Below are 16,102 nucleotides of genomic sequence, written 5' to 3' on the forward strand. Positions count from 1 at the left end.
CAGAAAATTGTAAAGCTAAGTAAAGATGAAAGGAAAGTGAATGAGAGAAAATAAGAAAGATGTGAGGAGGGAAAGTAGAAGACTAAAATAAAGAAAGATGTAACGTAGTAATGAAAAGAAGAGTGAAGAGGAAGAGAGCACGAGGAAGTAAAGGTGAGGCAGAAGAGGAGAGGAAAGGAGAAGACGGAAGTAAGATAAAAAAAAAATATTAGAAGCAATGACAGTGAAAAAAGGGGGAGAGAGAGAGAGAGAGAGAGAGAGAGAGAGAGAGAGAGAGAGAGAGAGAGAGAGAGAGAGAGAGAGAGAGAGAGAGAGAGAGAGGTGACATTCAGAAAAATTATAACAAGTAGCATAACCTCACTCTCTCTCTCTCTCTCTCTCTCTCTCTCTCTCTCTCTCTCTCTCTCTCTCTCTCTCTCTCTCTCTCTCCCTCTGATAAAACAAGAAAAGAAAAAAGACACGTATTTTCCTTATCAACAATGACTAGGGAAATAACGATATCTGTGTGTGTGTGTGTGTGTGTGTGTGTGTGTGTGTGTGTGTGTGTGTGTGTGTGTGTGTGTGTGTGTGTGTGTGTGTGTGTGTGTGTGTGTGTGTGTGTGTGTGTGTTTTAGATACGGATGGAAAGCATGCAGAAAGCGAATTGGGAGAGGTGGAGGAGAGAAAGGAAAGGAGAAGGGAGGAGGATTGGGAGTGAAGGAGGGATGGAGAGAAAGGGAGATGGAGGAAGGGGAGGGCAAATACTGGTCCCGGTGAGGAGTACAAGGAAAGGGAGGGAGAGAGGAGGAATATTTGCTTTCCTGCCTCCCACCTCCTCCCGCTGGCTTCTCCTCCTCTTCCTCATTTTCTCTTCCAGTTTTCCACGTATGTTCTTTTTCAGTGACATGGCTTTCTATATAATCACATTCAATCTCTCTCTCTCTCTCTCTCTCTCTCTCTCTCTCTCTCTCTCTCTCTCTCTCTCTCTCTCTCTCTCTCTCTCTCTCTCTCTCTCTCTCTCTCTCTCTCACACACACACACACACACACACACACACACACACACACAGAGCGCAAGAATGTGAGAGTTGCATTATCATTTAACCTCCACCTTCTCTTCCTCTTTTTTCCTTAATCAACACAGCGAGTCTCGACCGCAAGAGATTTAGTGGGAGGAGGAGGAGAAGGAAGGAAATGCGACAAGTATAGTAAGAAATTAAATGGATTGATAGATAAATAGATAGGTAGGTAGACAGGGAGATAGATAGATAGATAGATAGATAGATAGATTAATTGGTACACAAATAGATAGATAGATAGGTAAAATGAAAAAGTAGAAAGAAATAGAGAATAAAATTAACAGTAGTAGTAGTAGTAGTAGTAGTAGTAGTAGTAGTAGTAGTAGTAGTAGTAGTAGTAGTAGTAGTAGTAGTGTAGTATAAGATGGATATCAATTGAATATTTGGTGTGTGTGTGTGTGTGTGTGTGTGTGTGTGTGTGTGTGTGTGTGTGTGTGTGTGTGTGTGTGTGTGTGTATTCCAAACTTAAGGAGGAGAGACTAAGGATGAAGACGATGCTGTTTATCTATTGAGGAAACTGAGGAATAGGAGGAGGAGGAGGAGGAGGAGGAGGAGGAGGAGGAGGAGGAGGAGGAGGAGGAGGAGGAGGAGGAGGAGAACAAGAAGAACAAGAAGAACAAGAAAAATGATTTGACAATGATGAAGAAAAACAAGAAAACAAGGAGGAGCTGATGAAGGAGGAATAAGACAAGGAAGAGGAAGAAGAGGAAGAAGACAAGGAGGAGAAGGAGGGGAAAGAGCAGCCACGTGACGCCACTCTTGCCAAATAAGAGGAGGACGCCCATCCATCGCTCTGCCTGGCTTTAAATCCCCCGGGCACGGAGCTACACACACACACACACACACACACACACACACACACACACACACACACACACACACACACACACACACACACACACACACACACACACACACACACACACACACACACACACAGACATGGGGCTAATGTGGGAGATTCATGATCATACATACATACATATATACATACATACATTAATGGATAGATGAAGAGATAAAATTGATAGATAGATAAATAGATAGATAGATATAGATAGATAGATAGATAGATAGATAGATAGATAGATAAGTAGAGGCAGAGACTGACATACAACCAAACAGACAAGCAGACAGACAGACAGATAGATAAACAGACAGATAGGCAGGCAGGCAGACAGACAAGACAGACAGACAGACAGACAGACATATACTAAGAAAAAGACAAAAACAAGGAGATAAAAGCAGATACACAGACAAAACAGAAACATACATATTTTCTTGTGTGTCTGTGTTTGTCCGTCTGTCCATACACACACACACACACACACACACACACACACACACACACACACACAAAGGAAAATATCACACACGGTTACAAGCTTTTCATTTCTCATTCCTTCGCACGCTTACACGTTCACGCACGATCACCACCTCCTCCTCCTCCTCCTCCTCCTCCTCCTCCTCCTCCTCCTCCTCCAGCCACGCCAGCACACCCAAGACCGTAACGAGGCAGGGTATTGTTTGGGAGATTAGACGAAGAACACGACGAGGAGGTAAAGGAGACCACTAACCTCCCCCTCCTGCTTCTCCTCCTCCTCCTCCTCCTCCTCCTTCTCTTCTTCCCTTAGCTTATCAGTCTCTCAGTTCCATCCTTCTTCTTGTTATTTTCTTCTTCTTCTTCTTCTTCTTCTTCTTCTTCTTCTTCTTCTTCTTCTTCTTCTTGCTCCTCCTCCTCCTCCTCCTCCCTCTTGCTCCACATCCTTTCTTCTTTAAATTACGCTTGTCCCTTTCAACCTACAATTTCTTCCCTTAATTCCATCTTTCCTAATGCAGTGTTTTCATATTTACATTTTCATCATATTCTTCTTACTTCCAGAGACCTCCATCATTTCTCCTCCCCCACCTATCATTATTATCTTCCTGCTTCACTTCTCATTCTTTTAGTCTTTTTACTCCTTTACTTATTATTCTCCTCCTTTCTTCCGCTTGACCTTATTATGCAAAATCTCCAATCAGCTGCTTTTGTCTAGGAAACCACGAGCCTTATTCATCTTTCCCCTTCCTCTCTCCCTGTCGTGACTGCCTTAATTATCCCAACGCCCTTCCGCCTGTCCGTTAGTTAGCCAGCCTGCCCCTTACATATCCCAGCCTCTATCTCCCTGTGCCTCACCTTTGTTTCTGTTGATAATATGAAGAGAAGAGTCATAGGTATGTGTGTTTGTGTGTGTTACGATAAGTGTTGATGCTAACATGGCACTTCTTATCTGAGACCAAAAAAAGGAAACTGATAATGAAGATGATGTAATGGGTGATAAGGGCATGATAGTGGTGATGATAGTAATGGTGATGCTGTCGCTGATGATGATGAATGTTATGAATGTAAGTAATAGTGAATGGAGTGGTGGTGGTGGTGGTGGTAGTAGTAGTAGTAGTAGTAGTAGTAGTAGTAGTAGTAGTAGTAGTAGTAGTAGTAGTAGTAGTAGTAGTAGTAGTAGTAGTAGCTATTCTTCTTGTCCTTTCTTCTTCTTCTTCTTCTTCTTCTTCTTCTCCGTTCTCTTCTTCTTTTCCTCTTCTACTTTTCTTTTCCAATCATAGTAGTAGTAGTAGCAGTAGCAGTAGCAGTAGCAGTAGCATTAGTAGTAGTAGTAGTAGCAGCAACAGTAACACCGCACGATACCTTCATTCTAAGGGCACCATCGCCAACAACAGAAGAAAGAGAAGCACAAGTGGCCGAAACGGGAACATTACAGAGAAGCGCAGCGCAATATAACGAGCCACAACATAACTGGACCCCATTGCCGTCCACCTGAGGCCACGGGGGCGGACAGGTAAATAGAAACTGCAGGTAATCAGCCACAAACAGCCTCTATTGGGAAACTAATCAAACAACTTTACGACCTCCTTGATGAGAAATGTTTTTGACCGAGGTAATAATTCTCTCTCTCTCTCTCTCTCTCTCTCTCTCTCTCTCTCTCTCTCTCTCTCTCTCTCTCTCTCTCTCTCTCTCTCTCTCTCTCTCTTTCAGGCGTCCAGTCTATCCACTTAAGCTGTGAAAGAACTTTATACACAAGTTTTGGAAGAAAATAAGAAAAAAATACGTAAGGGAAAAATTACGAAACAAAATACCACGATAATAGTGACCACGGATTAATTAGCTGGAAAGAGAGAGAGAGAGAGAGAGAGAGAGAGAGAGAGAGAGAGAGAGAGAGAGAGAGAGAGAGAGAGAGAGAGAGAGAGAGAGAGAGAGAGTAGAAATCGGGAAGTAACAAAGTGTAAATGTGAAGGAGAACAAGACGAAAGAGAACAAGAAACTAAATTAAACAAAAGAAGAGAGAAAGAAAAAGATAAAAGAGAACAAAAGAAATAAAATAAAGATTGTAGGAAATGATAATGTCGATACAGGAGAAAACGATGAAGATGGAGGCCCCTGGCAGCAGCGTCTTTCTCAGGAGGCAGTTAGAGGCCCGTATTCTGAAACGCTTTGCTTTCCCACCACTACTATTTTCCAAGGCCACAGAGATGACAAACCGGATTCTCGAGAGCGTTTCTCCTGTCAATAATGTAGAAATCTTGTTAATCTGTCACTAGAACCATAAACACGTCTCTAAAACCCCGTATATCTTCAAGTAGAGCCTTTTGAAAGTAGGCGGCGATTCAGAATATGGTCCAGAAACGTATATATGGGCGGGGACACACACCTGTCACTGTTATATGTTCGCGACTTACTCCTACACCGCGAGACTCGTCCTGCGTAGGTAGCGTCGATCAAAGGAAGGGACGAGGCAATAGGGAAACAGGACTCGGGGACTTCACGCCTTTTACTTTCCCAGTCACAAGTTAAAATGCTGCTTAGGGCAACTCACTAAGCCACGTGTGCACTGCAATGTACATACACTACAGTCTCTCTCTTTCCCCGCCACGGTAAAGCAGATGTATGACTGAGAACGAAAGAAATAGAAGTAAAATAAGCAAAATCTCTCTCTCTCTCTCTCTCTCTCTCTCTCTCTCTCTCTCTCTCTCTCTCTCTCTCTCTCTCTCTCTCTCTCTCTCTCTCTCTCTCTCTCAGGTAAGACGCCACACCTGCAATCATCATGCGGATCCAAAGGCAAAGGGAGATACAGGGAGGGGGAAGGGGAAGAAAGAGGAGATGGTGGGTGGGGTGCAGGTGGAGGGGATGGGGAAAGAGAGAGGGGAGAGGAGTTTTAGCTTTCCCTTGCGTACCGTATTGAATCAAGGAGAAGGGAGGCAGGGAGAGGGAAGGTGAGAGGGAGGAAAGGGAGAGGGGAGAAGAAAAATTGGTCTCAGGTTACCGTCTCGTCTTCGTTCATCTTTTATGGACACTTTCTTTCATTTCCAGCTTGATTGAATGACCCACAACCCACAAGAACAACATCAACATCAGCCACGTTACTAGACCTCATAATAACTAATAAACCTGATGTCATTTTATCACAAGATGTTGTTCCTCAAGTCATAGCTGACCATGACCTAATATCAGTTGCTTTAAATGTAAGGAAACCCAGAAAATTGCTTGAGGTAAAAACGTTTCGTAATTTGAAGAACTATGATAAAGACACTTTTTGCTCGCTTCTTCTTGACAATGTTCTGATTTTGAATAATATATTTTTAACTGACGATGTCAACAAACAGGTAGAAATTTTTAATGATGTTTTTATTAATTGTCTTAATATATGTGCCCCTATTGTAACTAGAGCAGTGAAAGGAAGACCAACACCATGGATGAATGACGATATACGTGAGGCAATGGAGGAACGTAATAACTTGCAAAGAGAGTTTAAAATCGACACAAGTAATTCGCGGTTACGGGAACGTTATAAGACAGTAAAGAAACGCGTCAAGCAACTAATTAATAAAACAAAGATGGATCACTACCTCAATCGCTTTAAAGACAACAAAGGGAACACTTCGGCTACGTGGAACATCATTAAAGAAATTATCCCTAGTCAGAAAAATAATCACAATTCCTATAATTTTGAAAACGTAAAAGAGAAAGCCGAAGAGTTCACTAATTTCTTTTCTGGTATTGGTGAATCCACTTTTAAACGCTCACAGAAAGAACTAACTGATGATGGTAAATCTGTTGGCCAGCTTCCTGAACCTAATATTAGTACTGTCTCTACTTTTAGACCAGAACCAGTAGATATTAACACCATAATATTAACAGTTAAAGATCTCAATACAACCAGCTCTGTCGGCTCTGATGGTATCGGGTTACGGTTTCTCCGAGACGCGCTGTGTGTCATAGTTCCCTTCCTTACGTGTATGGTCAACACATCCTTGGTGACGGGGGTGTTCCCTGAGGCCTGGAAACACGCCTTGGTCGTCCCAATATATAAGAACGGTGACTCTGATAGTGTGAATAATTACAGACCAGTATCTATACTACCTATCATATCTAAAGTACTGGAAAAAATTGTTGCTAAACAGCTGTCATTTTACTTAGAATCTAATAGTTTATTGTCTAAGAGTCAACATGGCTTTCGACCCAAACTATCTACTGAAACGGCCCTCACTAGCGTCACAGATGCATTGTATGCAAATATGGACAACAAGAAAGCATCTCTGTTAACCTTGTGTGACCTCTCCAAAGCATTTGACACAGTCAACCATAAATTCCTTCTAAATAAGTGCTCTCTATTAAATATTGACTGCTTTTGGTTTGATAATTATTTGATGAATAGAAGTATGTCAGTTCGTCTAGAAAACAATATATCTAAAAAGAAAACTACTTGCTATGGGGTCCCACAAGGCTCGATCCTGGGACCAATTTTATTTGGCATCTATGTCAATGACTTATATGAACATGTTGATTGTTTCCTGATACAATATGCTGACGACACACAATTTTTGCATTCGGGAACTATTGAAGATATTAATCAAATTGTGAAATACACTGAGGACACTCATGAGAAATGTCGAGATTATTTTTTGAAAAATGGTTTGATGTTCAACTCCTCTAAAACTCAGTGTATTTTTATAGGAAACAGTCAGCTATTATCTAAAATTCCACCTACCACAACGATCAACTTTAATGGGAACATCATATACCCAAGTAAACACGTAAAAAACTTAGGAGTCTATATTGACCGCTTTATGCTCTTTGATGTCCATACTAATGAGTTAAATAAGAAAGCTATTGGTATTTTAATGTATATCAGCAGAATAGGTGACAGCTTAGATAAACAAACCAGGGTCATTATTGTACAGACACTCGTTCTTAGCTTAATTGAGTATTGCATTAGGATATGGGGAACTGCAAGTGACACTGTAATATCTAATGTGCAGAAAGTGCAAAATTTTGCAGCAAGGGTTGCAGTGGGAGGAGTAAGGAAATATGATCATATATCTCCATTTATCAGGGAACTGAAATGGCTAAAAATAAAGCAGAAACATGTATTTCAAGTAGGTATAACTATTTTTAAAGCTTTACGAGGATTTTACCCAGAATGGTTTTTATCATTAAGCAGTAGACAAGCTGTTACTAGCAGCATCACCAGACAGAGGCACAGCCTGTACGTGCCACACACAAAACACACAGTGGAGACAGGCGCACTGCTGTACGAGGAGCCAAGCTGTGGAACGCGCTCCCACCTCACCTAACCCAGGCACCCTCTCTTAACACTTTTAAGGCTAGAATTGAGAAATTTCTGCTAACAGATAATGTTTAAGCCAGACTGAGGATTTTATCGTCATCTTTTCAAGAAAATTTTACTCGCTAATATATCTCTATTTTATACTTTTATCTTATTTTATTGTATTTTTATTTTATTTTTATTTTTATTTTATATGTATGTTTTTGTGCATGTGTAGTATGTGTGTTTCTTTTATTGTGACTTTTTACCTTTGGGATTTAATGGTAAACAATTTATCAAATCTTTTACATTAATATATAATAGTTGTAAGAGACTTATGTATCTGAATGTATTGTAATTGATGTGTCTATCGTAATTACTAAATATCTATTGTAACCTGAGTAATAACCACTTTGGTGGATAATAAACAAATCTGAAAATCTGAAATCTGAAAAATCTCTCTCTCTCTCTCTCTCTCTCTCTCTCTCTCTCTCTCTCTCTCTCTCTCTCTCTTTCTATGTTTTCACGACACAATACGACTCACTAATAATCCTTTCAGTGCATCTTCAATAAGTTTCGTTCAATGCATCCTTTCCAGAGACGTAAGTTATTCACCCGTCTCATATATATTCGCTCACCGCAGCAATAATAATAATAATAATTAGACCTATGCTTGAAAAAAAACGCCCCTGTAATTATTTCCCTCCCTCACATTTATTTTCCTTTACTCCCCTCACCAAATGGACCGTTTACTCTCTCACTTTCACCCTGCAAAAAAGTTTCCCCCCTCCTCTCGACATTCCTGTCACTTTCTCTCCTCGCTCCTGTTGTTTTCCCCTCAAAAAAATGTGTGTGTGTGTGTGTGTGTGTGTGTGTGTGTGTGTGTGTGTGACAGCTAAGTAAACACACACACACACACACACACACACACACACACACACTTGCTGGTTTGTTTTCTACCTATTCAACTTTTTATTTACATTTTCTTCATCATGGGAAACTTAGTGACCTTGACGGAACACTTTCGGAGGGGAAACTAAAACAATGATCGCGAAAAATAACCAAACTAAAATAATAACCCAAATTTGCTGGTCTATTTATCTTACCTTCTCTCTCTCTCTCTCTCTCTCTCTCTCTCTCTCTCTCTCTCTCTCTCTCTCTCTCTCTCTCTCTCTCTCTCTCTCTCTCTCTCTCTCTCTCTCTCTCTCTCTCTCTCTCTCTCTCTGTATATCTACATTTCTATTAATTTCTCTAGATGCTATATCTGTTTGTGTGTCTGTTATGTACATATGAGTTTGCCGTTGTGTTTGTCTGCCTGTCTGTCATTGTCTTTGTATTTACCAGGGGTCTTTCTCCCTCTCCCTCTCCCTCTCCCTCTCTCCTCGACCCCTCGTTCCTTCACCCCTGGCTGGCATGATGCACACTTCATTCCACACCACCTCGTCCAATCACTTCCAATTCCCTTCAGTCACAGTCACAACTCAACGCCTGCAATTAATACTCGGCGCCCAAGCCCTCAGACACGAGGACTGGAGGAGGCCGCGAGCTGCTTCACTTGATGGGCAGTGCTTCGTTTGTGTGCTGCTGACGAAGGAAGGAAGGTAAGGAGCGAGAGAGAGAGAGAGAGAGAGAGAGAGAGAGAGAGAGAGAGAGAGAGAGAGAGAGAGAGAGAGAGAGAGCACTTGGTAACAGCCCAACAGACCATGAAAAATAGAGAAACAGACACAATGAAGAAGAAAACATCCAATTAACTTTGATTGTAATGTAGGGATAACTTTTATAAACCCTAATCATACGTACATTTTTTGTTCCTTTTCATCGGGAGGAGAAAGTACACCTCTCTTCTGCTATACGTGACGAGAACCGTGAGGAGAAAGTCACGGATGAAAATTAAATTATAATGAGAAGGATATTAAAAGGAAAGGGAAGAATGGAAGGAAGGAAGGAAGGAAGAGAAAGAGAGACGGTGAAACTAAGAGAAAGTGAAGGGGAAGGGAAAAGAAGAGAAACGGGAAAAAGTGTGTAAGTGGATGTTTTCACTCTCCATTAGGTGTGATGTATTACAGTAAAGTACACAACATTTGTATAACCTCTCTCTCTCTCTCTCTCTCTCTCTCTCTCTCTCTCTCTCTCTCTCTCTCTCTCTCTCTCTCTCTCTCTCTCTCTCTCTCTCTCTCTCTCTCTCTCTCAACATCATCATCATAAACAACAACAACAACAACAATATTCTTACTACTAGAATAAAAATTGAAATCCTAAGCTTGATAATAAATAAATAAATAAATAAAAGACATAGCTAACAAATAACAGGTTTTATAGCTAATGGAGTCTAAAACAATTATAAGTTAAAAAATACTGAGGAATAATGGAGTTGCTGTTGCTTTATTATTTCATTGATTCATCCCTTCATTTGTTTATTTTCTTATTTACTCTTTATTTGTTTATTTTCTTATTTACTTAATTTTTTTCATTGTTTTTTTCTATTTTCCTTCTCTGTCTTTCCAGGTTAAAAAAAAAAAAGTGGATATTTTTGCCGCGTTTATTTTCTTCTTCTTCTTCTTCTTCTTCTTCTTCTTCTTCTTCTTCTTCTTCTTCTTCTTCTTCCTCTTCTTCTTCTTCTCCCTCCCCCTCCACCACCTCCTCCTCCCTCCTCCTCCTCCTCCTCCTCCTCCTCCTCCTCCTCCTTCTTCCTTTCACTCTTTTTCTCTTGCATTATGAAAGGTTGAAAGCTTATCTACTTAAGGCTCTATGAACTTATAGGAGAAAATGTCGGAGTGGAAATACCAGCATCAGTTTCATCCTCCTCCCCCTCCTCCCTCCCCTCCATCGCCACCACCACCACCACCACCACCACCACCACCACCATCTCCTCCTTCTTCTACTCCCCCTCCTTCTCTTCCCTCTCTCCTCTCCCTCTCTTCTCCTCCTCTCCCATTTCGTAGAAGTTAAGACGGAGGTAATTACACCAGAGAAAGCAAAGTGACGTATACAAGCACCGGTAACTTTACACACACACACACACACACACACACACACACACACACACACGAAACCGGGCTGTGTAATAGCGAATCAGATTCTTTTCATCATGCTGTATTGATTAATGAAAAACTGCGTGTGCGTGTGTGTGTGTGTGTGTGTGTGTGTGTGTGTGTGTGTGTGTGTGTGTGTGTGTGTGTGTGTGTGTGTGTGTCTGTAACTCTTTTCCTAGAATGGAATTAATCGTTGGGGGAAAAGTTTTAAGCAGAGCAATATTTTGTGGTTTATAGTGCGTGTGTGTGTGTGTGTGTGTGTGTGTGTGTGTGTGTGTGTGTGTGTGTGTGTGTGTGTGTGTGTGTGTGTGTGTGTGTGTGTGTGTGTGTGTGTGTGTGTGTGTGTGTGTGTGTGTGTGTGTGTGTGTGTGTGTGTGTGTGTGTGTGTGTGTGTGTGTGTGTGGAGCAGGCTTTGGAACCGAGGCTGGTCAACGGGAAGGTGCACATTAAGAAGAGACGGACAAGAACAGTCATGGCCACCGCTGGGGAAGAAAGGAAACAGCAAAACACTGAGGATTAAACACTGAATAGAGAAATCACCTCTAGGCACACAGATAAACATGGATAAGTACAAAAAATAAAAAAATAAAACAGAAAAAAAGAGAGGTGGATATAAAAAGACTGAATAATAAGTAAACCTTTTCATAATTCACGAAAAGGCACCATGAATTTTATCATCTACTCGTATTCATAAACTATCACACACACACACACACACACACACACACACACACACACGCACACACACACACACACACGCACACACTTGACCTTGTCTCTACCTTCACCTTAGCAAAGGGTAGGTGGGAGGGGGGTGGAGTTAGGCAGGTGGGTAGGTGGGCAGGTGGGTGCTGTACCGGCCGGGTGGCGAGTTTTTGAGAAGTAAGAAGAGGAGATGGGGAAGAGAGTGGCTGGGAAGATGAGAGGAGGCGTGGATCGAGAAAACTTGTGGGATGGTGAAGGAAGAAGGAAGAGACAAAAAATGACGGAGGAAAAGGAAAGAAAAATGGAGTGATGGGGAATGAGAAAGAACTATGAAAATAAAAGAAAGAAGGAAAAAATAATAGGAACAAAAAAGTGAATAGAAGGAAAAGAAGGCAAGGAGGAAAAACCAGTATAAGAAGAGAAAAGCGGTGAGTAGATGAAAAACGAAAGAGATGTGTAAGGAAGGAAGGAAACTAACAGAGAAACGCTGAACTAGTGGAGATGAAGAAAGAAAAGAAAAATAGAGAGGCAGTAACAAAAAGAGAAGAGAGAGAGAGAGAGAGAGAGAGAGAGAGAGAGAGAGAGAGAGAGAGAGAGAGAGAGAGAGAGAGAGAGAGAGAGAGAGAGAGAGAGAGAGAAGAAGAAGAAGAAGAAGAAGAAGAAGAAGAAGAAGAAGAAGAAGAAGAAAAATAGCAGAGGAAGAAAGAAAAGGTTTAATGAAGAAGACGGACAAGGAAATAGGTGTGGAGAGGGAAAGAGGCAGGGAAACTGGTGATGCTCGTTTTCTAATAGCTAAGGGTAATGACTTAAGCGATAAGATGACTAATGGAAAGATAACGGACAGCTGACACTATGCTAAAAAGTCGAATACGAGAGCTGTAACTATTATTTTAGCACGGACGAGTTAGACTATCTCCCATCGTAAAACAGAGGCATAGGAGTCGAAGCTGCTCCTCCCACGTTTCCTGTTGCTCCTCCTCCTCCTCCTTCTCCTCCTCCTTTCTCTTCACCAGGCTTTTAGTGAGACGGGGAGGTAAAAATAAAGCCGCAAGTCAGTCGCTGCCTCCTCCTAAGTGCTTTTAACGAGTACATGGTAGGTATGCAGCCGCCGCGCTATTCCAACTTTTTCCTTTCTTTTTTTATGGCGAACACGACGGAGATCCATCACAGAATACCACAGCCTGTCAAGCCGCGCCCCGTACAAGGCCAGGAGTCGTCGCACCTTCCTTACTGGACCCGCTGTCTGTCGGAAAATCTCAGCCCTATTACAATGCTCTCGCTCACTGCCTCCTCCTATCCCTCCTCCGTAAGACACTCCCGCAGGCTACTCAGAGGCGGCGTCCGGGCATCATCTCCTCCTCTCCTCATGCATTAAATCCCAAGCCTGGTAATAAGAGCCTCACTTCATCACTGGAAGATGTAGCCTGTCAGTGTTTTCTTCCTGGTTCTCCTCCCTCCTATCAACCCTTAATCCTCCTCCTCCTGTTCCTCCTCCTCCTCCTCCTCCTCCTCCTCCTCCTCCTCCTCCTCCTCCTCCTCCTCCTCCTTCTCCTCTCATGCTTGCAATACAAGGGTCATGCGTCATCCGAGGCAGGAACGCGGCAGTGGATGGAGTCAATAATAGTTTACTGTCCTCGAGGGAAGCATAATGACGCCAGCTGCCCGCGTCCCGTTAATGTATGTACGTATGCCTCACGCCACATACTATTCGCCAGTGTTTACAAGTCACCTGTCCTCTTGTGTCAGCCTACTTTTGCTACTATGCAAGTCCTGCCGCATTCCTGAGCTTCTATGTATACTGCGTAGATTGTTTGTCCGCTACACACACACACACACACACACACACACACACACACACTGAAGAGCAATAAGCCCGTTCGAGTTAGTAAATTAAAAGTGTGCACCTTATAAACATGAGCCTCAGTCCCTGCGCACAAACACGTCAACTTTTATACTGTTACCTGGGGCCAGAGCGAGGCAGGTTCTGGCGCGCACCTTCCCCCTGTCCCAGCTCGAGGCTTCCACCGTCCAGACCGACAATAACAATGACAGGTACCAAGTACAATAAATGAAGTCTCCTGCACTTAAATGTTCAACTTCACTCGAAAGAAACTATTTATGGACAACTGAAGTTAAATTGCAGTTTTTCGTTTTCTTTTACGAAGTAAAGGAGATAATTCTGAAGCAATATGCCAACCGTAAACTATTCCTCAAATACTCGTAAAGTAATAAAACAATAAATAAAAGTAAGGCAGACATGTACTACTTCGCCTCTCAGCACAAAGGCAACAAAAGTCTGGCGAAAACACGTCCATACACGCAATTAAGAGAACACCAGTGAGAGGAAGAGAGAGGAAGAGAGTCGTGGATTTTATGGCAGTTATAAATACCACGTGAATTGTGACACAGCTTTCGAACACTGCAGCTTCCACCCAGAGCAGGAAAAGGAAGACGTGCAGACGAATGACAGGACGAGGCGAGACGAAACGAGGCAACACGAGACAAGACGAGGCTCCGAACCAGAACAAGTAAGCACATTTCCGACCCGCCACTTCTGAATTGATTAACCACTTCATCGAGGGGCTGTTTGGAGAGAGAGAGAGAGAGAGAGAGAGAGAGAGAGAGAGATCCACGCAGTTAAACAGACAGGCAGACAGACGAACAGTTAGCCAACCAGACACACAAACAGACAGACAAAGAGCCACAATGACAAACATACATACTACACACACACACACACAAACACACACACACACACACACACACACAGGCAGTGCAAGAGGATCCAGATAACAGGCAATAGTTCCGGCAGGTAACTGAGGGTTCCCGGGTCGCAGGCAGCATCGGGCTGTGGTCCTGCGAGATGAGTGAGGGCCACGGATGCTGCCTTTCCTTTGCAACCCACCCCATCTGCATAATTGGCGAGGGGAGGCCGCAGGGGCACCACGTGGAGCGAAGGGTAACGAGAGTGTGGCCAGGGAAAGGCGAGAGGTGAGGGAAAGGTAAGGCTGGGATGAGGACAGGTCAGGAGGCGAGGTTGCAGAGAAAGGGATGCAAGATAAGTTCCTCCTCCTTAACCCTCTGAGTGCTGATGGTTATATGGCACCTGCTTCCTCTATATGGCACCTGTTACTTTACCTCCTCTGCACGGCACTTGTTGCTTCCTATGAGTAATTCCTAACGACGCTGCTGAAGAAAAATATAGTTACAAGCATCAACCCCTTCAACGTGATGTGCAACAATTCACAGCACTAAAAACAATGTGTCAAAAGGATTTTCCGCCTCGCTATCTATCAGAAGACAAAAGGCTGTTCTCCTTTGGTTCTGGCACACTGGAGAAGGGAAAGGGAAACAGACCACTGAGACAGTAAGACAGTACTCATGCTTGCTTGGTACGGGTACACTGTTGAAGATCGAGAGAAAAGGAAGGAAGGAAGGAAGGAAGGAAGGAAGGAGAGAGAGAGAGAGAGAGAGAGAGAGAGAGAGAGAGAGAGAGAGAGAGAGAGAGAGAGAGAGAGAGAGAGAGAGAGAGAGGTAATGGCAGGATCAAATCAACTACTCGTCAAGTGCGAAAACAAGTCTTCGAATGTCACTGCGAACTGAAACATGAGGTGGTGAGGGAACACCTAATTCCAGGAAGCGTGTCTTGGCCAGTAACACATGAGAGAAAGTACGCCTGACAAGACTTCTCAGGTTTCCCAAGGTGACACTCGATCGCTGCCCGGTGATTACTCTCCCTGGCTCACCGCGGCGCACATTACCGGGGGCTGCAACGGACCTGGGATGGAGTGCTGCTTGGTGACGCACGCGGCGAAGGACCAGTCAAGACTAAAGGAGATCGCGACAGAACCCTTGGCCTATCCACCCTTCTTCATTCTCGCGTGAGGGGCAGCCAAGCAAGACTAAAGGAGATACCGACAAAATCCTTTACCGATTCCCTCTTCTTCCTTGACGCACGGGATGAAAGGGTAACCAAGAATAAGAGACCTTGACAGGACCTCTTGCGGACCCACTTCTTCTTGTCTTGTGAGGAGGGGACAACCAGGAGTAAGAGAGACTACGACAGGAATTCGTGCAGACTCCCCTTCTCCTTAATTAATTCGTGAGGAAGGGACAACCAGGACTAAAGGAGACCTCGACAAGACCCTTACCAACCCCCTTCTTCCTTGTCTCGTCATTCCAGCCGCCCCCTCCCCCACATTTTTTTTTTTTTTTGGGGTAAATTACATTAAGTAAGTGATGATATTATGGGAAAAGTAAAGTAGTTTTGCTATTATTTCTGACAAGCATAGATAGATAGGGAAGCAGATAGATAAATAAAGGGGTAGATGTACTCGTATGTGCTCTTAGTTTCAACACACACACACACACACACACACACACACACACACACACACACACACACACACACACACACACAAGGCCCCATAATTATCAACAGGATGGGAACGAACAAGTTGCGCACTGAGACCAAGCAATTACAGGCGACAAGGAGGGTAGTTAAGATCGTAATGACTCCTCCCTCAGCCCGGCGCTCCTTCAATGACTGTGTTTCCATCTCCGCAACTTTTTCCTTCAAGCTGCGACGTTACAGTCAAAATGATGATGGTTGTTGAGGAAAGCCGTGTCTTTAAGTAGAGGCGGCAGGGGAACGGTAAGCATTGTGCACCAGAAGAGAAATCAGTCAGGTTACTAAGTTTGCGTAGGGG

General features: G+C 43.2%; 1 protein-coding gene across 10 annotated transcripts in view; it reads right to left on the reverse strand.

Annotated features, from left to right (window-relative positions):
* Nucleotides 1-16,102, reverse strand: part of LOC135101930 (golgin subfamily B member 1-like) — a 282,995-nt gene that overhangs the window by 188,530 nt on the left and 78,363 nt on the right. The gene's annotated exons all lie outside the window — the stretch shown is intronic.

Source organism: Scylla paramamosain, chromosome 7 (assembly GCF_035594125.1).
Source record: "Scylla paramamosain isolate STU-SP2022 chromosome 7, ASM3559412v1, whole genome shotgun sequence".
NCBI lineage: Eukaryota > Metazoa > Arthropoda > Malacostraca > Decapoda > Portunidae > Scylla > Scylla paramamosain.